A 14,357-nucleotide genomic window follows, 5' to 3' on the forward strand; every position below is an offset into this window, starting at 1 on the left:
CGCCAAAGTGGCTCGGTTGCGTCAACAATTGATAAACTCCCCCCCCCCCCCCTTTTTTTTTTTTTTTTTTTTTTTGCATCTGACGCTGATTAAGGCTCGAAAAATACCGGGTCACGAAATTACTCGCGCTTTCATTGCGCAGTCTCACGCGGAGGCGGATCAAAACCTGCGTCGTGATTTGGTTCTGCCAAAGCCGGAGCCCACAAAATGCGATCATGTGGGTTTACGGGACTCCGCGGAGGTACACGGCAACAGAAAACATGTCAGTTTTTGTTTGACGTTTTTACATGTAAATAACACAAGTTACTGTTTCAGCTTGAACAGTTTAAGACCTCCAACAAAGTCTCTTTATATAATACAAAAAAATATTTATGTCCGAGGGCAGCGACCACCAAAGGAAAACTGGCGCAGAGACAATACCTGTTAGACAACGAATAAAGTCTGTGTGTGTACATGGCCGTGCCTTGGAGATTTACATAAGACCCAATTAAAACTCTGTTTATTTTGGAGTAGCTGTATTAGCTTTTCCTGAGAGCCACTGTGTTTTTTCTATCTGTACACAATGGGGTATGTGGCTGCCCAGTTCTGTATTGTTGTTTTTCTTTTTCTTCTTCTTCTTCTTCTTCTTCTTCTTTTTAGTTTATGTGTAATCCAGCCACAAAAGCTTACGGTTTACATGATGGCTTAGAGGTAGCATTATGCAACTGAACAAATACAGCTAAGTACATTCATATAGAAAATCAATTCATTATTTTCATGAGAGTGCATCTGACCCCCCTCTCCTAAATGTATGAGGTAGAGGAAGTGGGCGGAAAGGCATGAATGTGACCTTTCCTGGCATAAAGGAAAAGGATTACGCTTCACTTTTATCTCCCTCTTCGCCGCCACTGCCGGCCCTCTGATCCATGCGCCCCATGAAATAAATAAAGAGCTCTTTGAAGGTCTCTTTTCTTCTACCAGGGGAACCCTGTGATAGTATTCCTTTGGTGTTCACATTGTAGCAAAGACATTTGAATTTGTTATTTTGTAAGTACACGAAAGGGTCATGCGACACATTTGAATATTTTTTTTATTTTTTTTTTTACTGTTGAGTACTGTTGTCGTTGGAAATGTGCTGCTCTCATATGCCGAGCAGTATGAAGACTTTAATGTGTTGATGCTTATATTTGGAAAAACACATTATATGAGATTGGAAAAGCAAAAAAGGGCTCTGATGAGATGCAACAAGAATGCTTTCCACTCAGGTGTGACATGTTTCTCCTTACGGTCATGACATGCTTGTAGTTTTAACGTTGTCTGCTGTAGATGTTTTTTAACTCAAGAGGGCGATTACATCTTTAGCATAAAATGTTCCTTTAAATCATTGAAAGAGCCAGCGTTATGTACTTACTAGGCACATTGTGCCATTTAGTAGCACAATCGAATAACTGTTACTTTATAAAGTTGCTATACATACCCAATGACTTAAATTAAATTTGACTTTGCAATTTTATGCCTTGTTACTGGGTTTCTGAAGCTCCTGCTGTTTCCGACACTCTTCCTTAAGCACAACATTCCTCCGTTAACCCTTTAGCAACATTTTTACAAGCATTTCACTGAGACCTATCATGAGCTCAGCAGATGCGCAGTTCCACCAGGTGTTTGCTAGTTTGAAGGAGCTTAGTGGGAAACTGCAGCTCCGGGGAGGAGCTTTGTTGTCAAAGGCGGGGCTAAGCCCAACCAGGTGTTTTACACAGCTGAACGGTTGCCATGAGAGATCAAAGGATTCCTCAAACGTGCATGAAAGAGTCAAAGCAACCCTCCTGGTGTGTTTTTAATGAGAGAACATTAACATGGTGTGAAGCTCTAAAAATCAATTTTTTACACAATACACCTTTCAAAATGTAGATGTTTCATTAACATTAAAGTAAAATCTATTCCACTGCAGCATCTGAATTTTTCTTCAAATGCATGGCACTGGAAAAACAGCACAACCTCCAACCTGCATGTCACGAGGAGGTGAGGAAGTGACATACGGGGAGAAGGGATCACAAACCGCTGATGTCACTGAGCCAACATCAAGGCTTCAAACCCAGCGACCTCCCCTTTAACACCTGCTACTCCCACTCTGCTCCTTTCATGAGTGACGCATTCAGTGAGTCACACTTAGTGTGGCTTATTTGCTTTGTGCGTTGAAGAAATAAGATGTTCTTCCTTGCAGGTTTTCTGACATCCTTACTCGCCAGCAGTAGTTGCTTCCTCTCACTGAGCAAATTCTCTTCCTTTTAAGTCCTGAATGCTAATAAAAGTTTTTTTTACTGTGTTGCTACATGCTCAGTGTGACATAAAAATGTAAAAAATTCAAACAGCCAATCCCAGACGCTTCCACAATTAAGCCATTGAACACACGATGTCAACACTGCAGGGTGAAAGGGTGTTTGGGATACGAATAAACGGCATAATTGGGAGAAAAAGAGAGATATTTTAATATGTAGCTTTACATATTAACGTTTTACATTCATTAAAATGAATCAATTCAATGATCTGTTGGCCACATGAACAAACTTTTCCTTTAACTTGCAAGACAAACAAGTGACTACTACGTCCACCACCCAGGACAAGAGTGCGTCTGTCCATGCGAGTCCCTGGAACGTGAAGCAAGACCTTCCAGTGGAACGTCTGTATTTATGAGGTGCAGCTGAAATCTTCATCACCACACATTTTTCACACCATCCCATGGTCACATGGGGTTATTTCACAACCGTTAACCCCTTTATGGAGGTTTTCTGCTAGTTAGAGCTGCCCATACTCTCTGTATGTGAGGGCCTTACCGAACTCTCCTGGATGTTACCGGAGTGTTTGTTGATGTTGAGTTGCATTTTTTTGGTCTGTCAGAAAACATTGTACTTTATTGAATGAATTAATCTGGCACATTTAATGTTTTGATTTGCTGCCAAGTCTTGTTAGTGCGTCTGCAAAGCAGTTGTGACAGTATCCGTTAGGAGTTGTTTAAACAGGAAACAAAAATAAATTAGTACAACATTTAGGGGGCGTAAGTACAAAAATGCCCTCCGCTCTTTTCCGATTATTACTTGGACACATTTTGACAACCGTAACGTGTCATATTAATTTGAAAATGTATTTGTGTAGGTCAGTCATATGACATCACAGGAAGACAGATTTAGTTTTATGATTTTAATGCATAAAAGTGTGAAAAAGTTCAAGGGCTATGAATATTTTTGTGAGGTAGGAGCAAAGTTTATCTGGGATCTGTGACTTTGTGACAAGGGAAAAAAATATGAGATATGACAGAAATCCATTTCTATTCATTAAAACACATAAGGGACTATTTAACTGTTTTAGCAGTTTAATATAAACTTGCTCCATCCACTCCAGAAATAGCTTTGATCTTAGGATGATGGTCCTGTTAACAAACCAACGATTCGACTGTTTAGCTGCTGTTTTTGAGGAGAAGTCTAAGAACTTTGAGGCAGTTCTCCTTTTTACATCAGCATGATGTGACCACCACCGTGCTCAACAGTTAGTACGGGGATCTTATGACTAAAAGCCCCAAGTACAATAAATACACTTATCTTTTTGACCAAGAGGTTCAATCTTTGTTTTTGTCTGACCACACAACTTTCTCCAAAAGGCTCGTTGATGAGGGCAGCTGCACCGTTTCAGTTGAGCTTAAAGGAGGAGTTGATTTTTGCATCCAAGCACGTCTTTCTTGGTTGGTGTCCACGCTGATGTTCATTTCATTTTACACTAGACATCGAAACTTGTTTTGGGTTGTTCCTGTTCCACTGATCTGAGGGTGACAGTTTGGGTCAGATGATTGAAAGCTGGAATAAAACCAAACAAAACTGTTGGAATAATGATCCCAAATACACATGAAAGCTGACTTTAGAATAGCTAAACCAGGCTAGCATTAAGCTTTTGGAAAGACCCAACCTTAACAATCTATTGAAAATCTGTGGATTATGTTTAGAAGTTGACTTGTTGCCAAAATACCAACAAAATGAGCCATAGGGTCATGCTGGTAGCTACAAAAGTGGTACACGTATACATTTAACTCTGCATACAATTGAAAATTCTCAATAAATTTTGCACCAAATTCTTATTTTTCAAGCTCTCTGTCCAGAACTGTGCGTCTCTGAGGGTTTTATCCTGCAGCAGTGGCTATAATCCCAATCGTATATTATCAGACAAAATGTTTTGAAGCTACAACAATAAAAACGGGGGTGGGAGAATTTTGGTTTACCTCGCTACATAAATCCCTCTGAGGATTTGATTTACAAATACCACCAAATCTGATTAATGTCATCATTGTAAGTGGCTCTAAGAGGATTTTGGCGTCAGCGTATATCATTGCTTCAAATCTGGAGTTGAGCAATGAAGGAACGGGGAAGCCACTGACCAGGCACGCCTCAATCTCTGATTGAGCGTAATCTGTCCGTCCTGACCCACTTTCTGTGCTACCCGGTCCGGCAGTCGTCAGGGTTACACAAAGGGTCACCAGCTGTCACTCACCAATGTGTTCGCTGGGGTGTAGTTGAGATTATCAGCGCGCTTATCTTCGTAAATAAAGACGCGGGTTTTACTCGGCGTGGTGTGGATGAACTTGCCTGGTTTGCGCGGTGCCCTGACCCCGACCCCGTTAAAGAGCTTTGGGATCAGCCAGTACGCCGACTGCGGCTCGGCTTCCATCGTCCACCGTCGGTGGATCAGGAGGAGGTTTTAAGCGTGACCCTAGGGTGAAAAGGCCGTCGGAGACGCAGGCGACATTTTGTTAACTCCTCTCACTAAATGTCGCATTCCTTTGTCTGACTTTACTAAGTGGCTGCAAACTGGTGAATGAGTGGATCGCTCATTCACTGACAGCGGTGAAGCTGCATTGCTATTGCAATTGTGTGCATTGTTGAAAAAACACAATTTTGCGATTATGTTGCTTTCATTAGAAAGGAAATAAAATTTAAATCACACGTGAATAAGCTTGTTCACACGATAAGTCATCAAAAATCATTGCAGAGATGTATGAGATTAAATTCATAATTCAGCCACGGTGCTAGAGCTCATTATCTATCAGCCAATCAGAGGAGACGTTTGGAGTGACAAGCCATTTATACTTGGGAGCGGCTACCGATGACAGTCTGGGGAAATTGTTGTCGCTGGTTTTACAGAAGACTTTACAAAACACTTTGAATTACACGTAGCTTTCTGTGAACGGCCGCTCCAGCTGCACATTCTCCGAAAAATACAAAAACAAGCTACAAACCACAAAGAAGTCTACTTCCTGTTCTCTTCTTCTTCGTGGTTTACGCAAGTAATAACATCCGGAGGATGATCACGTGACTCGTGTGACGCTGAAAAGAATGCTTCCGTTGCAGTTCGGCAAAATACATCTGTTTCCATACCCCCCCTCCCTCCCCGAAAAAAACACTTCAACTTAGTGCCAAAACATTTCAGCAAAAATAGTGAGTTTTTTTTTTTTTTAATTGATATGTTTCTATTAAGCGCATTTATTTTCGTAATTTCACGTTGCGCATTTCTGTAGTTCATGGAAATGCAGCTACTGATTATATCTTTGGTCGCATAAATGGTGACACATCTTAAAGCTAAACGTCTTTAAACTCCTTGTTTTTGTGTTTTTTGGTTGATTGCAAAAGATAATTTAATGTTTAATGACATATTTGCAGGAGCAGAATTTACAGCGTGGAGTTTTCTACTGACCCCTGCACCGCTCTGCGTTTTCCTCCGTCAGGTTCCTGGACAGCACAGTTATGCAACAGGTAGCAGTAATTCTCCACAGCAGCCTGATGTTACCAACACATAGCGATGTTTTTGGGAGGAACACCCAGATTGTTTATTTCCAAACTATTTTAAACATGGGTTTTTGTTGTGCCCTTATAGACTAGAGAAACTGTGAAATGCTTTGTGGTTTTTAACTAAACCAAATTTTACAGTCCTTTGGAGGTCATGGGAAAGGAAATTTACCAACGCTTGGCTCATGTTAGGTTTTTCATGTTTACTAGCAGCAGGGTACATTACTTACGCTACAACATGATAATTCATTGGCTTTAATGCATGCAACCCCTACATGCAGAGGTTACACAATATGCCTGTAATTCATTTCAGGATACATAAATTAACTGTTGTGCAAATTTTACCGTTTATTAAAGCAACTCCTTACTCCTCACACACACATGGCATCCATATTGGTTTTCGAGATCAGTGATGGAAAAGTGAGATTTCTGACGTCAGTGCAGAGGTGGAGCTGGATGCTGCATTCAGGTGATTTGTGTGACCCGGAACTGGGAAATTCCAACTTCAGAGCACAAATGAAGCACAGCGCTCTGATTCATCTGGCTTTCTCTCAAACTGTTTCTGGTCTTTTCATTATGTTGCCTAAGCGTATCTGAAGAGTGGCTTCTGATTGATATCGACTGACCTAACTCGTTTTCACATTTGTTTAGTCTTTAGGGATGAAACGCTTTGCATTAGCAGAATTTATTGCAAGTATAAACATTTGCTATAAACAGCTATCAGGCATACAAGAAAAAATAAAATAAACCGTGTTTCTCAACAGGCTGTACATCACAGATACACACACACCAAACCTTATCGGCCAGTTTTCCGTTAACGTGTTGATTCAAACGTTGCAACACTGGAGTGCAGTTATTCTCCCTGAGTGTCATTAATCACAGCTTCTAGCCCAGACGTCACATGACAGAATGAGGTCTAGACACGAAGGAGCCAATCAGGATCAGAGGTCAGATCTGGCGTTTCATGTCCAGTTATGCAAATCAACCAGGAAGTAGCCGCTCGCTGCTGTCCTGTTGCTGTTGGAGGCCAGATGAGGCTGTAAGTCGGTCCGTGTTTAACGTCTGCCACCTGGAATGTGATGCATGCTGTCTGCATCCGTTCTGACAAGAAGAGACAGAATGTAAATATCAGCTTTATTCCAAATTCATTTCATTTTATGCTCTGCTTATGGCAAATAAAAGAAAAATTAAAAAAAACATTTCTTTACCATTACTTTCAGGTTTAAAGAAATGATTAAAAGTGCTTCTGTAAATACAACTTGTCTTACAAAATACTGCATCTTTTGGTTTTCTCTTTGTGTATAAACTGAATATGCTTAATGTAATAAACTGATAAGACATGGATATAACATATTTTGTCCCTACGCTGACATCTCTACATGTCAGCGTATGTGGAAAAAGTCTTCAAACTAAACAGAGTCGGACTGTAAGTGTCGGTTTTTACACGGAGCGATTCGACGCATGACCTCATCTTGTAAAGTGTAAATGTTGCACTGACATCACTGCTGGAACTTCAGAGTTCATTTTACTCCCATTACACGCCGTTCATCTTATAGAGTTCAAGTGTTTTAACAACTGTTGCTATGATTTTTTATTTTATTTTATAGTGTCGACCAACTTCAACAGGAGTAGAATCAGCTCTGAAATTCCAACAGTGAGATCAGAGCAACTTTTTTAACTTCTCAGGGTGGAACCGTACGCTCACTGGCTCCGTGCTGGGAGGGACTCTGTTAGTGTCGCAACAAACCCTACTGATTATTTGACTGTGAAAGTCTCTCTCTAGATTGTTTAAAATCTAAAATATTTCGCCTGTCATTTCCTCAAAAACAGGCAGCAGCATTGATTCTTATTTTTATTCTGATTTTTATTTTAATTTTTTTAGCAAAACTGTTTAAAAAATGTCAAAAGTGTACATGTTTTTCTATCCATTTGCCCAGATAGAGCTTGTATTTACAGGACTTGAAAATATCTTCAGCATAGAAAAACAACAATGTTGTTTTTGGAGAATTATTTCAGAACTATAGTGTTTTAAAAATGCAATTTTATTTAAACTGCAATATTCAAGTACTAGAAATGTGATCTTCAATAGGAGTCAATAGAACAAAAAAATGTCAAAGGGAAACAGATTGTCCATATTTAACCTAAAAAAAACAATCTATCAATAAATATAAAACATGAACTGGTGAAATGCAATGCTGTTTGCTCTAAAACAGTCAAAGTTTGGCAGAAAGTAAAATAATTTGTAAAATATCACAAAGTATTCCCAATAGGGTTGGTAAAAAGAAATCTAAATTAGGGGAAAGGCGAGATAAAGATGTTGAAAAATGATTTATAGACAACAAATGAGACACAGTCAGGCTTAAAAAGGACTCTTGTGTTTGACAAATACACACACACACACACACACACACACACACACACACACACACACACACACACACACACACAAACATGCTGAGTCCTGGCAGGTTTAAGCAGCAGCTGTTGAACCAGGTCAAAGGTTAAAACTTCAACTTGAACCCGGAGTTCTTCACTTTTGGAGAACGTGCGATGATCCAAAGTCGGACAGAATTCCAGACATAGTTTCTGCTTGGTAATGGATTCCTCCGCTGTGCAGAGCCAGCGCACGATTATCACCACATCTGTACTTCCATCTCTTCTGACAACGTGAACTCTCCAGCTGTCAGTAGGATTTGGATGTTTAACGTAATCGACTGTGTTTGAAAAGCAGAGGAGACCCACACGAAGGCGTAGCCGACAGGCTTTCAGATCTCTGTTTCTCTGCCTTTGGCGAACGAGCATCGCTGTTCCACACCTCTGATGTAAGACTTTACACAATTCAATCGTCAGGTAAGAAAAGCTGCCACGAATTTTCTGGAAATGCTGAAACGTTGCGCAGCATGAGCAACTATTGTTACCAGTGATGATATTCTGGGAGTTGCACACGGTTGTTCAATAGATAGATCAACGGGAAAAACTGGAGTCCTTCTTGCTGACAGCTCTCATCCTTTACAAGCAGAGTTCTTGTTTCTGGCCTCTGGCTCAGCTTTTCTGTGTAAAAATTTGAGGCTACAGTGATTTCTCATTTTAATGGAGGACAGGACGAGTTGCATCACGTCGATGGGATTGATTGGCTCATTTCTACATTTATTTATTCCACATATGGTACTGATGTTCGTAGGAACTGTCGGTTGATGATGATGATACAATGCTGGTCCTCTCCCTATCTTGTATGGACTGAAATTTGTGTCATCCCTCAATTTTAGAACTTCGATTGTATGTTTCTTAGTCTTTATGTCATCTTTTCCTTTCTTTCTTCTTTCTTCCTTTCTTTCTTTCTCCCTTTCTTCCTTCCTTCCTTTCTTTCCTTACTTGCTGTAACATTAATTTCCCCTTTGGGACTCAACCAAACCTGAACCTTATGCTGACAGAGAAGTGTCTGAAAAAGGTAGAAAGGGAGTAGCAACTGAAGGAATCAGTCACTACAACCAAGGAATGTGGATCAGTCTCTTTGACTGATTGAAAAACTCAATCGGACCTTGAAGCAGACGGGCTGCAGCAGCAGAAGACGACACCAACGGAAAACGGACAACGGATGCTCACCAGCATTGGACAATTGATGACTTTAGATTTCAGCAACAACGTTGCACGATCAAATTAAAATTGGTGAATAACATGAAAGCTTAGATCCATTTTGCCTTGTATCAGAGTGTAAGAGTTATATTCTTGCCCAACTTAAGGGTTCGTCAGTACCGACTAAATATCATTGAACGCCAGAGTTGACCAGAGTATTCTCCAACCTTTATGTCCCACAATGCACCTTTCTTTTCAGGGTTACTTCGCTTCGATCTTGTTACCCAGACACAACAGTGAATTCACTTTCCTCAGCCTCAGCTGGTTGGTGAGATCATCGTCAGTTCAGGAAAAGCCAACCGGACTTTGCAAATCTAAACATCACTCAGCAAAGGTGTTTTCAGCGAAGCTCTTCTCGGATTCGACGTTCCTGTTTTGCCAGGTTTTACTGCCAGTTTGAGGCCACGGCCACAGTCTCTTACGGTTATGCAAATAAAATCGTCTCTTCGAAGCCGTGCACACCTAAACAGTTTACATTTGCATGCCGTGAACACACAGTAACATCCCCACAACCAACAAATACGGATGATCTCACCAAAAGAAAAGCCAAGCGCAGGGTTCAATAGTTTAAGCGTACTAACTGCGACTGATGAAATGGTTTTATACCACAGTAATCTGGTATAATATGTCTCAATGATTAAACACGGCGTATCTGTTCTGAAATGACACCGGATTGAACTGAAGGTGTGACGCTGCCCTACATTAGATAATCTTTTTCTGCCTTTGCTTAATATGCATAAAGATAAACGCAAATCCCCTCACAGCAGCAGGGCAACAGAGTCCACACAAAGTGCCGACTGGACTTTGAAAAGAAACAGTTCTCGTCTCTCTCCTCATTTGTCAGGTTGAAAACTCTCAGAAAGAGAAGGGAAAAAAAATATGTTATCACTGGATGACTGAGCTGCAGGGGAAGATGGGAGTGGATGCATGGAAAAAGAAGAAGAGAGTGAAAAAGTATAAACACGGTCTGTAGTTGTGCATTGATTAAACAAGACATCTTTGGGCCAACAAAGATAGGAGTGTTAACTCTTAAAGGGTCCACTAAACATCTAGGTTAAAATAAAGAATAAAGAGAGAGAACCACTCCTTGCAAGAAGAATTAAAAACACAGTCTAACTCTAAATCTTTATGGACAATTTTCTAATATGACGGCTCATAGACTGAATTTCTAGTTTCCACTGTGTTGCTTAAAAGAGCCCAGCAGATGCCGGAGCCCCTGTGTCGCCAACTTGTCTGGGTTAACAGGTCCAGCAGCTCTGGTAGACACTTTTAGATCGACTGCTGTAGAAAAATATATACAGTAGTTCATTACATCCGGGCTGCGCAGTTGGTTAGCATTGTTGCCTTGCAGCAAGAAGGTCCCGGGTTCGATTCCCAGCCTGGGGTCTTTCTGTACCGCGTTTGCATGTTCTCCGGTCCAAAATCATGACTGTCAGGTTATGACAGTCTCTAAATTATGCTAAGGTGTGTGCATGGCTGTTTGTCTTTGTGATGGACTGGCGACCTGTCCAGTGTGTACCCTGCCTTTTGCCTGAAATATCTAGCTGGCGAAAGGCACCAGCAACCCTCCAGATCTTACTAAGGGACAAGGGTGTTAGAAAATGGATGGATGGATCATTACATCCAAAAATGCTTGACAAATGGGTGAAATAATGGCCAACAAACAAACCTGTCTGTTGGTTGACCTTCTGGTTGGTTGACTAGCTCCCAGTTTGCTAACGGGCTAACTGGATGTTTTGTTGGATGATTGGCAGGCTGAATAAAAAATGGAGTGACTGGTTGGTTGAATGACTTGCTAAATGTTTGGTTGGTTTGTTGGCGCCTGAATGGATAGTCACTGATTATCTGGCTGTTTGGTTAGTTGGTTGGTTTATTATTTTTTAATTGGGTGGTTGGTTGATTTTACTCGTTTTAGTTTGTCACATGATTAATTGGTTTATTTCTCCTTTCAGTTTGTTTCTTCCATTTTTTGTGCACTCTGAAAATCGATGAAAAATAATCATAATCCTCTTCTTGATTAAATTCTCCATATATCTATACTCTGACTCCTCTTTACAACTGAATTTCCAGTTAATAGACATTTGAATATATTATTGTTTTAATTCTTTTCTCTCACAGTCAGTGCCTCTCCACCTTTCTGCTCTTAAATGCTGCAATTAAGCCGTGCAAACACAGGCGCTCTCAGACCGACAAAAGCTTCTGCATATTTTAAGGAAAACTAATTGGACAGCAGGGAAATGTGTTGCTTTATTTAAAAAACAAAAACAGACAACTATCCCAAAGTGCCTAATATTGAGGATCAATATCCAAGTGATAAAAGCCATCTGGTTTGCAGACAAGTCTTAGTTTTTGGAGGATTTTAAAATAAATGTAGCATAATAATCCTTGGTTATAAGAAGCAGAATTTTGGCAGAAGCACAAACGAGTCAAAGTGAAGTGGAAGAAAAAAAAAATAGTGAATGCTTTGTAAAGCCAGATATAAAATTAAAATGGTATTAATTTATTGTAATTTTGGCAGAGAAGACGGATTTCCATCCCCCGTGGCAGGCGGCCCACCGGGGAAACACAAAACACATGCTCATCAGATCACTTTGATTTCTGTCCCTCTTTTACATCTCAAACGGCATCATTATGTAACACCGAGGGAGGCGGAAATAAAAACAACAGATTCCGTAATGAGGAGCTGCTTTTCGTCAGCTGCATACAAAAGCCACAAAACCGTGTCAGTCAGACAACGTGATCAATAAAAGGTGAAACCCTGGAACGAATAAAACAAACCAATGCCCCAACTTCTGGAAATAAGCAGAAGAAAAATCTCTGAACAAAACAAATCAATAAAAGATAGTTGACTTGTGGCATATCTGCGTGCACAAACATGTCTTTGGGGAGGAGGCGCTCAAGTATAAATAAAAAAGGCACAAGCAACCCCAAGCCACACACTGTAGTGTTAGAAAATAAATAAATAAATAAATAAATAAATTTCAGAAGGGCACTTTTTTTTTTTGCTGTAGCACCACCTAGTGTTTAACTGTGCACACCTCTGTCTACGGTGGATGTGTGCAGATCTTTTTGGTAGTTCTGGAGAAATATTCAGTTTTGTAGAGTCTCCGTTGTCCCGTATTTTCTCCATTTATTCAACACGGTCTCCATTTTGTCACTGCATTTAACTAACCAATGCGTCAAACTCATTTTCATTTTGGGTCACATCAAGACCAAACATGTACTCAAGAGCCGGTTGTGCCTGAACGTATTGATAAAACCTTTTAAACAGCTATTAAGTACAGCTGTACTTCTTAAAATTAAATGATATTGAACACATTTTCGTCTTGATCAATCCTTCTGGGATTTTGCAGTTGTTTTTGTGATGATATATCAAAGTCACAAATTTTGTGTGGCTATTTTACATGCATTTTCAAGGAATTTTGCAATCGTTGCATTTATGTATGGCGTTACATGTGACTTTTTGCTCTTCTTCATATTGATGACGTACTGCAACTTGACATCATGAAGGCTGAAGCAGCAGTGTCATATATACTTTTATCTACAGGTGAGAGTTACTTAAACCCAACGTTTTTGATCACTTTTGTGGAAAATATGCAATAAATTCACAATTATGCATTAGCATGGAAAAATACGGCGCTCTCTTGAGTTTGCATGAATTTCAGCTATCATGGATTTGTGAAAAACTGGGGAGCTGGAGTCTGGAGTGTAGAGGACCACATGAAAAGCTACGGTGGGCCGGATTTGGCCCCCGGACCTTGAGTTTGACACATGCTCTATCACTGATACTTTCACACAAGCAAAACATTTGGATTCTTTGCTCTACAAAATAATATATATATATATATATATATATATATATATATATATATATATATATATATATATATATATAAATATATATATATATATATAAATAACATATATAAATGGAAACTATAAGGAGAATCTATAAACAAAGTTCGCCAAATAGTGGTGTAAATAAAGTTGATTGATTTAAATCTGAACCAGAGATTACTGTAGCTTTTCTCATGTTTTTACATTTTGTTTTGCATTTTAGCTGTATTTTACAAACCCATTGTAAAGTTATATGTGGGAAAACTTTAAAACGATTTATCATGGTTTCATTTTGACAAATCACCAAAATGTGGCGCTTTAAAAGAGATGTGAAACTTGTTTTTAGATCAGCTTTAACTTCTGCCTCATCCTGCTTACGACCTAAAAAAACAGAAACAGATGACATTTGGGTTGCCATGATACTTGTCATTCAGATTCACACATTAAAGTCAGCTAGCTAAGGAGCTTTGTGGAAGTTTTTTATTTTTATTTTCACATGCTAACCTTTTTGTTTACTTCGCAAAAACAAAGAATTCTCAGGCTTTCACAATTTCGATTCCACAAAGCTTAATTTGGCACTTCAAACCCCATTTGTGCTGAATGATTGGACAAGATAACCGCGTGGCATTTTTCACGCCATTTACATAAAGTGACTTTTTTTTTTTTTTGACGCAGACCTAGTTCAGATAACATTTCTAAACAGAGAAACAAGAATGTAAATATTAACAACTCGGAGGTTTAAAGAAGACCGTTACAAATGAGTGTTATAGTTTGTGGTCTCAGATTTTTTTTTTCCTCACAGGCGTAGAGCGACGAACCAGCTCCAAGTGTAAACACAGGCCGTTGTGAGCTGCGCTGTACTTTTAAGGAACTACTAAGGAGCGGCATGCAGTGACAACAGCATGCCGTGTTGACGCTGACATCAAATAAACTGAACACGTGTTTGCTTAAAACTTCACATTAATTCAATGGATGGAGAATGCCGAGAGCAAACATCAGGATTAAAAGCTATAAACTGCAGCTGTGTTTAGTGATGGAGGAATCTACAGCAGCAAGTGGGGATCTGCTGCCCTCTTGTGGCCA

The 14,357-nt window shown here is 39.7% G+C and overlaps 2 long non-coding RNA genes across 2 annotated transcripts; one reads left to right on the forward strand and one right to left on the reverse strand.

Annotated features, from left to right (window-relative positions):
• Positions 1–3,285: 3,285 nt before the first annotated feature.
• On the reverse strand, positions 3,286–5,796 carry LOC106965186 (uncharacterized). Its single transcript, XR_001428573.1, has 2 exons — positions 5,713–5,796; positions 3,286–3,790 (listed from the first exon to the last, which is right to left on the reverse strand). It is a non-coding gene; the product is annotated as an uncharacterized LOC106965186 (long non-coding RNA).
• Positions 5,343–14,232, forward strand: LOC106965185 (uncharacterized). The gene is made up of 3 exons (XR_001428572.1): positions 5,343–5,456; positions 5,679–5,771; positions 14,077–14,232. It is a non-coding gene; the product is annotated as an uncharacterized LOC106965185 (long non-coding RNA).
• The last annotated feature ends 125 nt before the right edge of the window (positions 14,233–14,357 follow it).

This window comes from Poecilia latipinna, unplaced genomic scaffold, assembly GCF_001443285.1.
Source record: "Poecilia latipinna isolate Pla-1442-1.1 unplaced genomic scaffold, P_latipinna-1.0 Scaffold1779, whole genome shotgun sequence".
Taxonomy (NCBI): Eukaryota; Metazoa; Chordata; class Actinopteri; order Cyprinodontiformes; family Poeciliidae; genus Poecilia; species Poecilia latipinna.